The following is a 17373-nucleotide window of genomic DNA, read 5'->3' as shown; positions in this document are numbered from 1 at the left end:
ACCACTTGGAGTCAATGGTGTCATCTGGTGTCACTTTGGTGAGAGCTTCCTTCAGTTTGCTGATAAACTGCTGTTTTCTCTGGGTTGCTTGCACAGCAGGTGTTGATGCATGGGTGACCCTTCTTCTTGGCGTGGTGCAGCTTCTTGGGTAATATTCGCACCTTGCTGGCCACGAGGGAATGGTCCTTGTCACATTCACATTCGGCACTGTGGTAGCTGCGTGTGAGGAGGACACTGGTCAGTTCTGCATGCCTGGTGATAACAAGGTCTAGCTGGTGCCAGTGGCATGAACGTGGCTATCTCCATGACACCTGGTGGATTTTTTTGCATTTGAAGAAAGTGTTGGTCACACATAGGCTGTGGGAGCAGCACATCTCCAGCAGTTGCTGACCATTCTCGTTGATCTTGCCCCTTCCGTAAAAGCCAAGACAGGTGGACCAGGCCTCATGGTCAGCTCCCACTCTAGCATTGAAGTCTCCTAGTAAGTAAAGGCTTTCATTGTTGGGGATACTGGATATTGCCTGATCCAGAGCCTCATGAAACTTGTCTTTCTCCTCGTAGCTGGAGCAGAGGGTTGGGGTGTACACGCTGAAGATGTTGACCGGGCCTAAGGATGTTGACAGCCGGAGGGCAAGGATTCTCTCAGTACCTGATGATGGAGGTTCAGTGAAGGCGATTAGCGTGTTCTTTACGGCAAAGCCTACACCATGCTGCCTAGGTTTATCCAAGGGCTTCCCCTGCCAAAAGAACGTGTAATTGGCTTCCGTGATGGTGCCGCTGTCAGCCAGTCGGGTCTCCTGGAGGCAGGCAATGTCAATGTTCAGTTGGGAGAGTTCTCTGTCAATGACGGCAGTCTTCCGTGCATCATCGATCTGCTGTAGGTCAGCGGTCAATCCAGGACACATGGTCCTGATGTTCCAGGTTGCAAAATGAAGAGTTGGAGTCTTCTTATTTCTTCTTTTGGTTTTTTTTGGTGCGGAGTTTTGTGGCCCATTTGTCAAGATGGTTCTCTAAGCTCCACGCACCCAGTGAAGCAGGCAGGCCATGGCGGGCAGCACCTTACTGACTGGGGGCTGCCCAGCTTGAAGCGGGCGGTAGCTGTCCAGTGAGACCTGGTGATCTCTCCCACCGTCAGAAGTAACCCCTGGCACCAAGCTCTACGCCAATCGAGCTTTGACTTAGAACCGATAAACTGCTACTTCTCGTGTTGTGCCGACGCTGTATGACGACGCTGGAGTGTCCTCTCCAGTGGAGCTATGAAGCCTGGGCAGGGTGGTATGGAGAATCAGCTGTTGTCCATACAGCAGTTCCCCCCTCTCCACGCAGCTGGTGTGCCCAGGGGAACGACAAATGCCGATACAGCTTGGCACCAACGGCGTCGCAGGAGTTGCCGGAATGACATTGAAGTCAATGTCAGACCGCCTTAGGGACTCCATCTCCGGATTTTCTGTCGGGGTTTACTCCCTTAGCCTTTCCCATGAATGGGTATAGCCACAAGGCAGCAGAGGTTTGGAATCGGAGTTTTCCTTCTCCTAGATGAGCTGCCATCCAAGGTTTACAAGTCCCATCTACCCGAAGCAACGGGTTTTAAGGCGCCAGTGGGCCGCCTTCACCCCTTCTCCTGTTAGTAGAAAACATGGTCTGCCGGGCTTCAAATCTAAGCCACTCGCGAAGGCCAGGAGCTGGATTTTAGTTGACAGAGGCAGTCAGAGACGCAAGCCGCATGGGGCATTTTTTGGAGGATTGGGGCACTTGTCTCCCACTCCCACCCCGGGCAATGTCAACCTTAGACCACTGTGGGTATAGTAGCATTCAGAAAACGGCGATCAGCCTTGCTTATCAGCCTTGCTTAATTAAACTCAAAAAATCCATTGAATACGACAACTAGTATGTACAAATTGATGTAAATAAGTCACATAAAAGGATGAATGATAAAAATATTTTTTAAAAATTAAATGTAGAAGCTATTTATCAAATTTATTATCAGGTTCTCCAGCTAGGGGCCGGTCATTGTAATGTCATGTTTTGTAAGCGTATGTCGACTATGATCAGTCGTAGAATTTGAATGTATTACCGAATAAGATAGATAGTAACTTACCAGGTAAATATTGTTACTTGCTGGGGCTTAGACGACGACAAGAGAAGACATTCGAATTTAACCAAATAGAGCGCATATTCAGGAGCATGGTGTATGAACTTATTGTATTTTGAAGCAATAATTGATAGGCTGAGTTCAAAATCCTAGCTTTGACCTGAGTTTGAACTTTAAATGGTTTGTGCTGCTGGAATAGTCGAGAACTCGCATTGGGATTACTCGCCCCATAAATTGTCCTACAATGTAAGACACTGCACAAGTTGGTTTTGTTTTAGTGCTGGTCCTGATGCCCAAAACATAAATATCAGCGTCATGGTCTTACATGTAGGACTAGCTCCATGGAGAACCTGTCCCTTGGAGAAATCATCATTCCAGGTGTCAGGAAAAGTCGCCCCAAAGATAATAGATACTAATTTAGAGGTATCGCCCAATGATGGATACCGCTTTATATGATCGCCTCTTGAATTGTTCAGTTACCGAATAACCGAGATACATCATGTTACATGTCTGAGGCATGATGCTCCAGTGCTAGCCATCACTATAAACTGCCACATGCAGACATATCATATACACATACATACATCATTTAGAACTTAATCACACTTAAATTCAGATATGCCCCCCCACACACACCTGTTCATTTCTATAGCAAGTGTTTACTTATGCCCTGTGTATGTTGGACTATTATTGCCGGTCATTGCAGAATAACTTTTTGCTGTTGTTGATTTTGTTTATATAGTACAAGTCACATAAGACATGTAGGCATTCAGCACCAACTATTTCAGTAATTGGTGCCATTTTTTATACTTTGATTCTACATACCTTTGAGTAGCAAGTATTCACTTCATTTAAATTCTTATACATCCATATTCCTTTGGAAGGACATTATTTCGATGCCCCAAGAGGTCCCAGTGGCAAAATCAATATTAAAGTATGTATATAATTTGACAAAATGAACCTAAAGGTGTGATCCAGTATAATCTGGATTGAATGGTGCGCATTATGATGTCACAATGAAAGCTACACATATTGATAAACAAAGTCATACTACCTTCGATTGTGATGATTACACTGGACATGCTCTTATTTTGACCCAAGTTCAGTACATGGCCACCATTGTAAAAGTTCATAGCGATAGATATTTGTCTGGAAGATTCATGGAGACAGTTAAGGTGCAGAGTATTCAGTAATTAGGATTGAATAGACTTTGGTTAAATAAATGTCACCATTGTGTGGTTTTATATCATTATATCAGACTTGTTTGTTTGAAACTTACCAAAAACAAGATAACATAATAATCTTTGTGGTATCCTAGATAGTAACAACTTAAGTGCAGCCTCATTTATTTCAGCATATATCTGATAATTTACTTCATAAGCTTTGTCTCCATCCCAAAAAAACATTGTAACTGTCTATTTAACTATTTATTTTAAATGATTTCAATTATTTTCATTGGAATTTAATATTTGCCTCATATTTTTAGTAATAATGAAATTATATCACCAAATACCCTTTTTTATAGAAATAAACCTGGCTTAGAATAACTTAAACATGAGTATCTGAAGGCTTCACTCCATCTGTTTGTCCACTAACTTCACATATGTCCATCAGCACCCCTACCCCCTCAATCAACTATTTAAGATGCTTTTGAGGTGTAAAATCCAGCGCTTTTTTATTTCTACATGCAATGTTACCTACATTTTAAGCTTCACCTGCTGGAGCTTATGCAACTGGTACATGAAGCAAATTGGCGATAACTATGCCAGTATTTATTGACAATTTCATCTTCTTTGAGAATTGATATTATTAATGATAACTGATTGATTTCTTTGTGAACACTTAAGGTATAAATTTGACAGTCTTAATCAGTATACATGTAAGATCTTTCACTTCTCCAGAGAAGCTCTCTAACTCTATCTCTCTCTCTCTTCAGTCAGCCTGGAGTGAATTCACCAACCAACCTAGGGCTAGTTTTCCGTAAGCGAGTTCTCCATTGGTAGGTTCTCCATTCGCCAAATACATGCCAGATGCGACATTTAGTCCAGGGTATATAAATGGATCGTTTTTGATGGCCCTGTATTATTAATATTTGCATCTTTAGTATATTTTATTTCTTTCAAACACATGTTATTTGCAATAATACACTTATAAGTAATAATTACAAAAATTATCCCCATAAAATTACAATACAATACTTAGTGAAGTTTTTTAAAGATTTTTTTTTATGTTACAACAGAATTGTTTTCTCCTTTGATTAAAATATTTAAATGAAAGATTTCATTATGTATGGTTTTCAGTTAGATTAATTATTCCTAAACTATTTGCATAGCCGCCCATATATAGAGATGTCAGAATTTTGGGAAATTTCTACCAGGTACCTGTCAGTCCTAACAATCAGTTAGCCACCCAATCAAATGAAAATTGTATTAAATGTTAACCTGAACTGCTTTGTTGTAGGTTCACATGTGCTAACCCCCTATAAAGGTATAAGCATAATTATTGCTAATATAAGCAGCAAAAAAGCATAATCTGAGCATAAAAAGAGCAATATACACCACTCCTTTGATAACTCATGCACCACATGTCCAAAAACAGACTGCACTGTAGGCAAGGGTGTAATTTATCGAGGGACCTCCATAACTATATGAAATGATGCCATCCTTGCTTGACACTGAAAGCCTGTAAGGGGGATAGGGCTAGCTGTTCTGTTTAATGGCTGAATACTCATTTTAAAGTCTCGTTGGCAATAACTGTCAATAAAGTGCTTTGTCTAATTAAGTTATTTGCTTTTATGTAAAAATGACCTTTATAGTCAAGATACCCAACCACTGAGAGATCGATAACAATTCCAACAGGTTTCAATTACCAACTTTGATCACGATTTCCTCTGTTCAACAAATACGGGTCAGATTTTTGGTACTTTCTAGTAAAATAAAATGGGCTCTACAACTGACCCCATGTTATAAGCGGGTCTGCTACTTACCTGGATCAGCGGTTAAAAGTTTTGTCTCAAATCGTCTAAATTCATTTGGATTAGTAGTTGCACTGTATTTACAGTTTTTTTTGGGACACCATTTCGGGGGGGGGGGGGCAAATATAACATTTATATGCTTTGTAATTTTCGGATCTTGCTCCACTATAATTTTTTTTACATCTTATGCTAACAGCTGCCTCACTTGGTGCTCAGCATTAAGAGGTTAGTGTTAGGACTAGTTGGCCTGGTGTCAGGATAATGTGACTGGTTGGGACATCATGCTACCTGTCAGCGGCATTATGCCCCTTTGCTAGACATTGCTATTAAACTGTCACACTGCAGACATTGTAACAATATGACTTAATTTGTTTTAAAGCTACATTAAAAATCCAAATCGCACACACACACACACACACACCTGTTTTTCATTCATTATCCTTTCCATGATATTGGACAAAATACTTATTATTCTTTATGGCAGCATGTCATCATGTGAGCTAACGGTAATTTCGTTATGGATTGGGGGGGGGGGCCACAAATTTATCTTCCCCTGTATGTTTTCAGACACATAATTAAAGAATTCAATGTCTTTGGACGACAAAAGAAAGTAATTATTTGTTGCTGTCTGAAAACATACTGTAAATACCGTAGCACAATATTAGAGACAAAAGAAATTGATAGATTATTTATGCATAACACTCACTTTAACTAGTCTACATGTCTACAGTAACTTTCGTGAATAGTTGTAAAGTCCAAATGATGATTGTTGTATTATACTCGACCTGCCATGGTTCGTCCCTCAACAGCAGTCCAGTGCAGCATGTTTTTAAGTTTAACAAAATCCCTCTCCTAACATATTTCAGTTGTATAACATCCATCAGTCACATCTATTCATCCCAGTTTGGGGGTTTATTTTATTGCCACTAAAACACTTGTGTGTTCATTAGTACTTTCAAGACTGGACTATTGTAACTCAATTCTGTCTGGTTCATCTCAATATCTACTCCAGAAACTTCAAAAAGTTCAAAACACAGCTGCTCGGATCATACTTAAAGTACCACGATCAGAGCACACCTCCCCGCTGCTCTGTACCCTACATTGGCTATCCATTCGATCCAGAATCAAACACAAAATTTGTTCTCTGTGCTACGTTTCACTGTCTGACTCTAGTCCAACATACCTATCCGATCTCACCCATGTGTACACACCAGCAAGATACTTATGCTCCTCTTCTGATAATCATATACTCATTATTCCCACTATGAAAACAAAGTCATATGGACAGCGTTCTTTTGCATACCAGGGCCCAGCAACGTAGAATGAATTGCCCACTGAACTTAGACACAAAGACACTGATCACATTCAAGAGGGCTCTCAAAACTCACTTATTTCAACTGCAAGAACAAACTTAAAGACCTAATAATGTTTCCTACCTGAAATATTCTCAGCATGTTTTTTATTTTTTATTTTTTATTCTAACTTAATGGTTGTTGTTGTTGTTGTTGTAGGGTTTAACGCCATTTTTCAGCACAAGATAGGCTATACATGGCGGCCAGTATTAATGGTGGAGGAAGAACCGGGGAAAACCCCAGAAAGAACCACCGACACACGAGAAGCTACTGGCAAGCTTTCTTACATACCCACATTGGCCGAATCCGAGACTCGAACCCACGCAGACAGAGGTGAGATGGCAGTGATCCGCAACGGAGAGCGCTTCAGACCACTCGGCCACTCAGGGCCCCTAATTTAATGGTATTTGTTTTTATACTAACATTATTATATGTTTTTTATCTTATAAATGTTGTCTAATGTTGTAAAGCGCTTAGAGCTTCTAAAGATTAGATTATTATTATTATTATTATTATTATTATTAATGTCTGGCACCATTTATTTTCAATCTAGACTGGTTCACTATGTATGTAGCATAAAAATAGAATGAATCTGACAAGTTGTTTCGATACGAGAAACCCGTCTGTTTTATTGGAACTGTTTCATATAAAAAAACCATCAAAAATTACACATTTACACATGTGAATTTTTATTTGAATTTTTTTCTCAGTGTTATAAAATAACAGATTTTTTTACCCTTAATTTTAAACATTTCAGTGAAACATTTCATTCTGTATAGTTTGTTCAATTTTTCCTAACATGATATAAGAAGTGTATGTTATGGTAACCACATTTTTGTGTTACATTTGCTATGACAAAAAATATCTGACTTAGGTTTCCTGGTATTAAAAAAAAACACAGTAAACATATGAGCAGCATCCCTGGCTTGAACAGCTAACATTCACTTCAGGGCCACAAACTTGAGGCAATAATGGCATTTAGTTAAACTGGGCATTTCAGTACGTATTTTAATTTTATTTCATCAAATATTTCTTAATCAGTACTTACTGTTGCTGTTGACGAGAGGTATTGACGAGTTGATGTCATCTGGAACTCAAACCAGGTGCATTTAGGTCGTGAGAAAAATGGCAGACAATCTGAAATATCAGCGTTGATTCTTAAATAGGTTGCATGAGAAAGGAGAGAACTGTAAATTATTATACCTGGGTTATTATCAATGGGTGAATACCTGTGTACCTGTTAGCATCTTTACCCATTTGTTTGTAACCTTGACCAATTTTAAAAACAAAAAGCATCAAGAATATAAAAAATTCACAAAAGTTTGTCATTTCATTCGATGTTTTATAATTTCTAATCTGATTGACACCAAGGGGTCCCAAACACTGTCCGATTATTGGTATTTCAATGCAAACAGGAGCTTCTGATGCAAACAGACTGCTCGGTGTCCATTTCTTATTTCTAGAATAGTCTATTTCAGCCAAAACTGTCTATATCCAATATTTGCAATTTCTAGTTTTAATATTTCTAAAACAAATTGAACACATAAATAGGAAGAACTCTTGTATACATTTGTTCAAAGAGATGTAAATCCAAAATTTATGGAATTATTCAGATTTCAAAGAGCATGAACTACATCACATACATCGCTTGTGAACATTGACTGGCCTAAGGAGATATGGTGACCATGTTGCTAGAGATTCAAAATCAAAATGCGTGTGATTTGGATTTTTAACGTAGCTTTAACAATTTTTCAGTCATATCGCTACGATGTCAGCAGTGTGACAGTTTATAGTGATGTATGGCACTGGGGCATCATGCCACAGACATGTAGCATCGTCTCCCACCAAGTCACATTATCCTGACACCAGGCCGACCAGTTCTAACACTAACCTCTTAATGCTGAGCGCCAAGCGAGGCAACTGTTAGTACCAGTCTTTGGTATGACTCGGCCGGGAATCAAACCCACGACCTCCTGCATCCAAGGCGGATGCTATAACCACTAGGCCACCAGAGCGGTGATTGAAAATGCCAATAAGTTGACTGTTTGGGAACCCCTAGTGACGATCAGATTAAAAATTATAAATCAGTGAATGAAATGACTACGTTCTGTGCATTATTTATATTCTTGATGCCTTTTAATATTAAAAGGTGGTAGAAACAAATGGGATGGTGCAAGAATACTATAACATGGTATAAAAAGTGTATATTATAGTAACCAAGTTTTGCATTGCCTTTGCCTTCAAAACAATATCTGTCATGGCTTTCCTCAAATAAAAAGATAAAGAAAACCAACACAACCATATGCCCTGACTTAAACAGCCAACGCCCGCTCCAGAGCAACAAACTTATTGCAAATATGGTATTAGTTAAACACAAAACACTGCAGGAAATAAACAGTAAACAGGTGACATTATGTAAGAAATCCACTTTCAAACTTCTAATACAGTTTTTTTGCCAACTAGTTTGAACATAATGTAAAAAGATTTGTTTGTTTTGAGTGAAGAACAGAAAAAGATCATCGATTGGATTTGTTACCCATTATATTTACTCAATATCTATTTTAAAATGTCTGTTTCTGGAGGACACACGGTACTAATTATACGGAAGAACTGTGAACCAGTCTAGAAATGAGTGAAGAAATAATAGAGTATTTATAGGTTTGGTGGTCCATAATTGGTTAATAATGAAAATTAAAATTTTAGGAAAAATATCTTTTGAGAGCTTATCCTATATGTAGTGTAAAAAAAATATTGACAAATTTCTACTGATGCAATTTTAGCATTTTTACAGGCTTGACTCAGGAGTACTCAATACTGAAAGTAGCACCTGATTCATTTGGTGCAGAATCAATAACACGTGTTTCATGCACATGTATGTAAACAAATTGCCGCGGGTCATATGGTGTTCTCCACACATAAGCTTGCACCAAGGTTAGATGTGCACGAAAAATTATAGGTGTCATTATCAGCACCCATAAATTTTAAGTTATTGAATTTTGAATATGATAGTGTTTCCATATGTTTACCATTGGAGTGGAATTAGTACCGTGAGTCCTATATGCGACCTATACCATAATAGGAGTTTGTTGTTTCCATGGTTACCACGTGCATACAGGGTATCAATTTGGTGGTTTTTACATATGACAATCATAATGGAGTCTTTTTATCATGGTTTGAATGTGGTTTTGGAGAAAAATTCTATACAAAAGACAGATGGGGATGGTTTTATAAACTGGAGAGTGGAAGTAGATAGCTCAGGCCATAGGGAAAAGAGCATAGTATGGCCTGATGGCAGAATTTCATATGATGGTACCCATAGATTGGCCTATATGGTTAAATACCATTTAACACATGCAACAATTCCCCAAAAGGGGGTGGGGGTGGGGGAGATTTTATATGTAAGCCACTTATGTCACAATCACTTATGTATTAGTACTGATCATTTAACTTTAGAGACACACTCAGCAGATCAAAGCAGAGAACATTGTAAAAATAAGGACTGTGCACAAAACTGCACATGCTGCATTGCCTCAACCTGTAAATTGAATTATTATATGTCGAGTCACATTGAATATCAATTATACCGGTCTTATTTCTTATCCTAGAATTAAACTCCTTGACACCTATTCTATGTTCAGCATGTTTCTCATATTGGTACATTACATTTTTGGGTAAACAGTATTGGAACGTTTCTGCATTCCTTTTGTTGAGGGAGCAGGGAGGGATATTTTCACTTAAAATAATAGTTTTCAACCCTTCATTCCAAATATAACTCTGCAAAAGTCCTATCTGTATTGCATTCTTTACACAGGCAGTTTTTCTTCCCCAACCTCTCTTCATACAGTTGAAACATTTTTGATGTATAACTGCATGGTGAACATACTGCCCTCTCCCACCAAACCAGATCTCTTTTTTCTTCATGTACCAAGTCCCATGATAGAAAACCTTCATACTCAGGGTGTTGCAACTTGTGGTCTCAGAACACATTATTCCAAATCTCAGCATTTGATTACTGCGTGCACAAAGCGATATGTGTTTTGTTCACCATATATGTTGTTGTGAATAAATGAAAACAAGCTTCATGTCAGAAATATGGTTTCATATTTGAAACAAAAGCTATTTATAAAACCTACATTGCTCTGTTCTTACCATCAAGTAATAGTAAGGAATCATTTAGCTGTAAATTAGAGCTTGCTATTTGGTTTGCCAAATCAAGGTGTATTACCTCCCCTTTGACTGTAATTGAGTGATTGCAATGTTTGCTTTGTTTCTCTTTTGTTCAATAATGTATGCATTTTTTCAGCTTTATATTAAAAAGTAAGTAATTTAACACTGCTTATAGTGGAAAGCAGCTACAGTAATGATTTTTAGACTTTTTCTTAACTTTTTATGAGCTTTGGGTTAATGTAGGTATATGTTTATGTATTAGACAACTTCAATATGCAATTCAATTCTATTACTTAAATTTAACAAGTAGTGTATTCAGTGACAATTTTTATCAGTGTCTGCATATTGCATAGAGACATGAACTTGTCTTGGCATAGCAAAGTTTTTCACACATTTTTCCACCTCCAGCATACTTAACAGCTTGAGTCATAACAGTTTGTGCATACACTTTCTGTCTCCAACATCAATGTCAGCATTATAGGAACTTTGGATAGCTTTTTCAAATTTGTCTCTTGATGTCCTTATGTAACATACCTCATGTTGATGTGTTATTTGGGTTGATACACATTCCCCCCTACCCCCTTTGTTGTGGGGAACATTACTAGGCTTGAAGAAATTACTCTGTCTATTCTTTGCTTATTCACCCTTCCCCATAGTTTTATACTAAAAAGTAGCACTATGTTATTTAATTATTCAGTATAATACAGCTTATGGAACTCTTCCTTGGCTTTTATACCTTTTTATTAACATTTGGGGGTCATGAATCACATGTGATGATAGTTTAAATAAGTTTGGAATATCATCATCTCTTGATGCTTCATGGGTGTGTGTATTTGTTTTAGTCACAAAAGGGCAATGGCTCGTATCATTTTGACCTGTCATGTGGCACACTTATTTGTTTTGTTTGATTGATGTGAATAGGGATGCACTGTATGTTATTTCTGTGAGAGTCAGCAAGAAAAGAAATGCAATTTTGAAATTTAAAACATTTAAAACTTGTCTTATAGCCAGTGAGAGATGAAAATACAATGCGTCATGTAATTTGATACCCTGTGATGTCATACTTGCTGATGTCAGCATGCTTGTGTTTCTTTTGTGTAGCATGCATGCCATAGAAAGATAACATGAAGATACAAAGGCAGAAAACAATTCTTTTAATAACAAGAATAAGCCATTAATAAGTACAATACAACACAGCAACATGTAATGCGGATGCAATTTAACTACAGATATTGGTATCACATAAAATGCTATTGCACTATTATCCATGCACAAGCATGGCCAATTCTTTCTTACAATTATGCTCTAATATCAAGGAGTAAAATACAACTTTTTCAAAAAAAAATTAAATCTGGTTATAGGACACACGGTACTAATTATACGGAAGAACTGTGAACCAGTCTAGAAATGGGTGAAGAAATAATAGAGTATTTACAGGTTGGTGGTCCATAATTGGTTAATAATGAAAATTAAAATTTTAGGAAAAATATCTTTTGAGAGCTTATCCTATATGTAATGTAAAAAAAATATTGACAAATTTCTACTGATGCAATTTTAGCATTCTTACAGGCTTGACTCAGGAGTACTCAATACTGAAAGTAGCACCTGATTCATTTGGTGCAGAATCAATAACACGTGTTTCATGCACATGTATGTAAACAAATTGCCGCGGGTCATATGGTGTTCTCCACACATAAGCTTGCACCAAGGTTAGATGTGCACGAAAAATTATAGGTGTCATTATCAGCACCCATAAATTTTAAGTTATTGAATTTTGAATATGATAGTGTTTCCATATGTTTACCATTGGAGTGGAATTAGTACGTGAGTCCTGGAGGAGATAAAGGACTTTAACATTGTGCAAGTTTTAACAACAGTGACCTGCTTAAACCTGAAAGACTAACATGCTTGAGCAATTAAGCCAGTTTCATGATCATCCAGATGTAGTGGGCAAAAGCTAAGATAGGTCCGAATTTAGCATTTAGTATTTGGATAATCACATTACTTAAATAATCATGCTAAAAAACTACTTATTAAGCCTGCCTTTTTTCATTAGCAATGTGTAACAGCATTGTCTTACCAGAGGTCTCTGTTCTCTCAAATCAGTTGGCCATTTTAATGCATGGGTTTTTTTTTTTACAGATGTTAATTATAGATATAATAATCATGTTTCCTGTTAAACTTCAAAGTGTGTATCCGGCAGTATTACTGTACATCTTTGTGCAAACATTTAGAGATAGAAACAGAACTCTTGGATATTATGATTATAAAAAGGGATTTCTCAGATAAGGAAAAGTGTTGCTGTAAAATGTAATCATTTGCAACAATTAGTATATTTCGCAGTTCAGGTATGTGGTAGCCATACAGATAGCTTTACGTAAATTATATACTTGGTGGACAGTTCAATAGACTTTCTAAATGAAGCATGAATTGTCTTTTCCAATTAAATTGAAAAAGGAACTATTTAATAGCCTTTATGAATAAATATAAACATATATAATATAACAATATTAGTTCTACATTCCTTTGTCAACCTATCCAGATATCAGTCATGGCTTCAATATTGTGGCCATACATTGATTTAACTATAAGATGGACAATGTATGTATCTTTTTTTCTCCATTAATGATCAAGATGTTCATGTATTACAATTTGTTTTTATTTAGCTGAACACTGGCATTTTATTTTGGGAGAATATTCCCTGGGCTGACAGTGTCCACCATTGTGCTGAATCTGCAAGTGGATTTAAAGTTCTGTCATGGCAGGTTAGTGAAAAACCTATCAACAATTTTATTTTAATGCTGATGGATCTCACTTTATTAAAATGATAGTTTTATTTCCTTTTCTTATTCTTTTTAAAAACATTGAATATACCATATTTACAGTATACATTGGGACAGCTTAAATTAATTTTGAAAATAATGTTTTGGTGAACTGTTTGTTTTTATGAGTTTTAGGTTGTGGGACAACTTTTAAATCTTTCAAAAAGTACATGTCAGTGAATGCACTCAAATTTAAAATGTATTAAAGTGTGTTCTTGAGATAAAACACTTTTATCCACTGCAGCATCTTTTCATCAACCCAACCATTCTCCTGTACACATTCGATCCATGCTTTCGATGCATGAATGTTTTTTAGCTTCCTCATGCTGTTAAAATTACCACTGGTGACAACTCATCTCCTGAAGTGGAAACTGCAAAGACTAAAGTAAGACATTTTGTCTGCACAATTCATGAAAATTTTCACTTTTAAGACTGGCCTGATTGCTGCAAAACTGACGGGTTTCTTGTCATTGTTCTTGAATTAAATATGTTGAGAATTATATGTTCTTTCTGTATCTGTCTTTCTTTTAATATTATTTAATATTTGTACAACAACATTAAAAAGAAGTTTGTTGTTGATGTCAGATGATTATTGGACTTCTGATATCATTGTTGGAGTTGTTAAGTCATCTGACAAGTAACGCAAATGGCTGAATTCATCTGACTAGTAACACAAATGGCAAGTACCGGGTCATGTTTCATCTATGGTTTAGTTTTGTCTTGTCTGTCAGCGGATTAAAGACATAATGATTATAATACTTGCCATATTTGTCATTTTTAAGAAAATAAATCATTTTCCTATCGATTATATAACATAGTTTAAATTTGCTAGGCCTGCTGGTAAGTGACTACCATATGCCGCTATCACACAGTGGCAGCAAATTCCTTTTTTTATTTATGCAATTGTTCGGACCTCACACCTGAACCTAGAAAACCAAATGTAAAAAATAGGATTTGTATATTCATAGGAAATTCGGGTTAGAAAACGGACTGCTGTTCATTTTAAGCCACATTTTGTTGTCCAAAATTTTGAATTGCTTAGCTGAACTTTGGTGTGAAACTATTACACAGTGAAATGTAGCTTGAAGCATTGGTTTCAGATCTTAAATAGAACACAGGAGAAATGGGAAATTGTCATCCCTTTTATTATATATTCAAAAACAAAACGAGCCCCTGTATCAGTACAGGTTTGGGGACTGGTTTATCAATTACAAGAAGACAATTTGATTTTAAAGAAATTCAGTTGTTTATGCAGCAGTTATCATTTTGAAGACGTTATTTTCAAAATTTAAATCAACCCTTTTTGTAAATGTTTTTAAATGATTGATGTTAAACTAGATCATCTTAATGAGTTTAGGTCCTTTGAAAAATTTTGTTTGGGTTTTTGGCACAGGTAAATTTAAAGTTAAACTGTTTTCGTTTCAAGAAAAGATTCTAATGCTTAGCTTTTATTTTATTTTCCTACTGTGATAGGAAATGTTTACATTGTATAACATGCATATGTTCATTATGTTGTTTCCACATAACAACATAGTGCAGGTCAGCATGGTAAAATTAGAATTTGTATTCTGTACGTTGAAATGACTTTACATGCCAATTTATATGAGTATAGTCAAACTTGTTTTGTGTGATACATTTCATGGTTTTGCACAGGCTCATCTTTTCTGACTATTTTGGAGAGTCTTGAATGATAAACAGCTTTAGATTTAGAAAATGCATGTTTTATAATCTAAAATGTTCTTTAATTCCATTCAGTAATGGTCATATGTGAATCTTGAACAAAGTAATTTCATCCTGGAAATGACCTGAACATTTATCTTTTGAAAAGCATGGGAACCATGTTTGTAACTACTGCTTTTACAGTTGACCAATGAAGGTAAAATCTGATATTTAGATTTGATCAATTTTTCCATCACTATGCTAGAATTATTCTAAATAATAAGCTATTATATTTTTTTTAATGCAGCATGGGTAACATGTATATACTTTTACTTTTGCAGTAACATTATAACTGTTGAAACTATTCTTTCATTGTAGGTATTCTGTTGTCCTGTTTGTCCTGTGAAATTCACTAACGAAGACTTTATTTTGAACCATTAATTGTGCAGACATGTTCCTTATAGAATGAAAATGGAGATGATTTGTATGTTTCTTGAAGCATTTATTGCAAAATCTGAAATAACTGCAGACCTGTTTACCCATCCATATTTTACTGTATTTGTACTGAATAAAGTCCCTCGGTATGGTCATTGATCGGAAAATACGATTTGAGGATGCATTTATTATTAATATTTTTGAATTAATTTTTAAGTGGTTTTTATTTCATTTTGTTTTATTTTATCATCTCTTCAATCCTTATACGTGTCTGCAGTCTGTGCCACATCATTGATTTTAACATTCTCCGCATCCGGTTGTTTAAACAAAGAAAATTGTCGATGATAAGAAAGTTTTAGCATGAAAATAGAAAGTCTAAAAATAGAAAGCAGCATTTTCTACCAGTCTATAATACTCTGTGGCCATGCCTTAAACCATCGTCTGAAAGAGAACTTAGACTTTTCCTGTGCACATGGTGGATGGAATTACTGTTCACGGCATGTGGAATCAGAAAATCATGCAAAATTGGAATCATTAGTGAAGGGAAATATAAATGTTTTTCAATGATGAAGGGAAAGGAAGTCAGTGATCAACACATATTTCAAAAGCAAATAACACAGGCTGAGGTGATTCTCTGTGAGTTGATCATAAATATGAATTTGTCATTGAGTACAGCTGGCAAGTTAACAGAAGCAATGACAAATATGTTCCCAGATTCCAAAATTGCACAAGGTATTTAGAAGCAATCCATTAATGTAAATGTTAACAAAGCTGATATCAAATTTTATGAAATAAATAAGATTGCCTTCACATATCTAGATGAACTTATTATTTTCTGAGAGGATGGGTGGTGGTAACAATTTATGTCATAATGTTTTGTATTAAGTCTTCCTTAACCATGTAAAATGTAGAGATTTGGCTTTATTTTAAATGTTACGGATATGTATGAAGCTGAGAAAACAGATTTTCTAGAGAAAGTAACAGAGGTAAATAACAGCATGAATTTGGGTGTGTGGAGGTATTCCTTTGTGGGTTTTTATCACTGTAATATAAACATGTTTAAGTCAATGGTCAATATCTGCAGATTTTGCTTAGAACACAGAGGTGTCTTATCAATGTCTTTACAAACTAGGAGTTATTTACAGAATAGTGTGGGGCAGCGAGTGGTCTAAAGCGCTCTCCATTATGGATCACTGCCATCTCACCTGTGTCTGTGTGGGTTTGAGTCTCGGATTCAGCCAATGTATGTATGTGAGAAAGTTTGCCAGTAGCTTCTCATGGTTCTTTCCTGGGTTTTCCCGGCTTCTTCCTCCACCATATATACCGGCCACCATGTATAGCCTATCGTGTGCTGAAAAATGGCGTTAAACCCTACAACAACAACAACAAAATAGTGTATCATCAGTATGTCGTGCAATACTACATACTGGTAATTATAGTGTATTTATAGTGTCTACAGTTTGTGCCCTGTTTCATAGGTGATATGTGCTAAGATGCTAGAAACACTGAATGAAAATATTGACAGACACTGCTTAAAATACTGACAAGAAAATGTATGGGTAAACAAGTCTGTAACTGTTCAAAATTAGCCCAATTAATTTGCTTCTTCTGGGCACCATAAATGCATTAGAATTTTATTGTATTATATATTTGGTGTTTTCTGTGATACAAAGTTTTATTGGTTGCATTTTTGAGTACAAGTACAAAAGTATTTTTCTTTCTTAAAGAACTAATCAGCTCTTTGTTTCCTCCATATAAACGTTTTTGAATAGAATGTGAAAATGTGAATTATTAATTTTGAAACAATACAATATCAATGTATTATGTATTATATATTTGTGTTACATAAAAATGTGAACTAGAAATATTTCT

The 17373-nt window shown here is 36.1% G+C and overlaps 1 long non-coding RNA gene across 1 annotated transcript; it reads left to right on the top strand.

Annotated features, from left to right (window-relative positions):
* Positions 1 to 1946: 1946 nt before the first annotated feature.
* On the top strand, positions 1947 to 15717 carry LOC149772851 (uncharacterized). The gene is made up of 4 exons (XR_016417578.1): positions 1947 to 2189; positions 4029 to 4091; positions 13252 to 13350; positions 15445 to 15717. It is a non-coding gene; the product is annotated as an uncharacterized LOC149772851 (long non-coding RNA).
* The last annotated feature ends 1656 nt before the right edge of the window (positions 15718 to 17373 follow it).

Source organism: Sinohyriopsis cumingii, unplaced genomic scaffold (assembly GCF_028554795.1).
Source record: "Sinohyriopsis cumingii isolate HCF-2022 unplaced genomic scaffold, ASM2855479v2 utg001101l, whole genome shotgun sequence".
Lineage (NCBI taxonomy): Eukaryota > Metazoa > Mollusca > Bivalvia > Unionida > Unionidae > Sinohyriopsis > Sinohyriopsis cumingii.
The sequence above is the reverse complement of the archived record's forward strand: the minus strand, read 5'-3'. Positions and strand labels throughout refer to the sequence as shown.